This window comes from Pongo pygmaeus, chromosome X, assembly GCF_028885625.2.
Source record: "Pongo pygmaeus isolate AG05252 chromosome X, NHGRI_mPonPyg2-v2.0_pri, whole genome shotgun sequence".
In the NCBI taxonomy this organism is placed as follows: domain Eukaryota; kingdom Metazoa; phylum Chordata; class Mammalia; order Primates; family Hominidae; genus Pongo; species Pongo pygmaeus.
The window spans coordinates 98266038-98268093 of NC_072396.2; the positions used below are offsets into that span (position 1 = coordinate 98266038).

At 42.4% G+C, this 2056-nt stretch overlaps 1 pseudogene; it reads left to right on the plus strand.

Moving 5' to 3' along the window:
* The first annotated feature begins 245 nt into the window (after positions 1-245).
* Positions 246-1176, plus strand: LOC129024476 (tubulin beta 8B-like; annotated as a pseudogene).
* The last annotated feature ends 880 nt before the right edge of the window (positions 1177-2056 follow it).

Sequence of the window (2056 nt, forward strand, 5' to 3'; positions counted from 1 at the left end):
TAATTTCTCATTATTGACTTTCTCTATTTGATAAGATATTGTTCACAAACATTCCTTTAGCTTTTAAACTTTTCTTTTTTCTTTTTGAATATTTTAAAAATAGTTCAATTAAGTCTTTTCTAGTTAGTCTGACCTATGGGCTTGCCTATTGACCCTAAATTTCTCTGTGTATGTGTCATGCCACATTATTTCTGTGCATGTCTCATAATTTTTGTTTGAAAACTGGACATTTTAAATAGCTGGTGGAGTTGATGATGGATGTTGTGACAAAGAAGGCTGAGAGTGTGACTGCCTGCAGGGTTTTCAGCTGACCTACTCCCTAAGTGGAGGAACTACATCTGAGATGAGTACCCTTCTTATCAACAATATCCAGGAGAAGTGCCCATATAGGATCATAAACCCATTCAGTGTGCTGCTCTTGTCCAAGGTGTTAGACATGGTTGTGGAACCCTATAATGCCACCCTTTCAGTCCACCAGCTCATAGAAAACACAGATGACACATTATGCCTTTATAATGAAGCTCTCTACAACATCTGCTTCAAAACCCTAAAGCTGCTCACATCCCCCTACAGTGATCTAAACCACCTGGTGTCTGCCACTATGACTAGAGTCACCACCTACCTGCACTTCCCTGGCCAGCTAAATGCTGACTGCAGAAACTGTCCATGAACATAGCCCCATTTTCCCACCTGCACTTCTTCTTGCCTGGCTTTGCCTCACTGACCAGCTGGGGCAGCCAGCAGTATTGAGCCTTGATAATAGCTGAGCTCACCCAGCAGATGTTTGACACCAAGAACATGATGGCTGCCTGCAACCCTCACCATGGCTGCTACCTAGTGGTGGCTGCCATTTTCAGGGGCTGCATGGCCATGAAGGAAGCAGATGAGCAAATGCTTAGTGTCCAAAACAAGTACAGCAGCTACTTTGCTGATTGGATCCCCCACAGTGTGAAAATAGCCGTCTGTGACATCTTACCCCCAAGGCTAAAAATGCTCACCACCTTCACTGGCAATAACATTACTATCCAGGAGTTGTTCAGGTGCATTTCAGAGCAGTTCACAGCCGTGTTTAGGTGCAAGGCCTTCTTGAACCCATATGTGAGTGAGGGCATGGATGAAATAGAGTTCACTGAGGCTGAGAGCAACATGAACAACCTGGTGTCTGAGTACCAATAGCACCAGATGCCATGGCTGAGGAGGGAGAATTTGAGAAGTGAACTAAGGAGGAGGTGGCCTAGAGCCTTCTGTTGCTGGGTGAAGGACAAAAGCAGTATGAATTCTTTATTCACTCACAACATATTCTGATAGCCATGTCTTACTGTGCATGTACTTACTGTTCTTCTTGCTACATGATCACTTCTATCAAAGCATTTTCATAGTAAAACAAAAATATGGCAATTATGGAAATCAGATTGCCGCTTTCCCCAGGTTTTTACAGTTTTTTGTTCATTTTTGTTGTTGGTTTTTATTTAGTTACTCTTTAAAACTAATTTTATAACGTCTGTATTCTTTGTCATGTGTGGTCACTGAAGTCTTATTTAATTAACTTAATAGTCATTTAATGATTGGGCAGAGATACATTAAATTCTCAGAATCAATTAGTCTTCCAGTCTTTGTAAAGTGGCTCTGTTTATGTGTTCTCAGCAAGGATGTTTACATGTCTGACTTAGCCTTCACTCCCTACTTGTGCAGAGTCTCAGTGTTAGCCAGAGGTAATAGCTTAGGACCTTTCCACATTTATCTTTAGTCTGTACACAATCCTGGTAATGTGCACAGCTGTAAACATGGGTATTGACTTTCAGAACCCTGGAATATATGAGATGTTTTAATACCTCACTATAGCCAGGCACAGTGGCTCATACCTGTAATTCCAGAACTTTGGGAGGCTGAGATGGGTGGATCACTTGAGGTCAGGAGTTTGAAACCAACCTGGACAACATAATAAAACACCATCTCTACTAAATATACCAAAATTAGCTTGGCGTGGTGCCACACGCTTGTAGTCCCAGCTACTCAGGAGGCTGAGGCAGGAGGATTGCTTGAGCCCAGGAGGCAG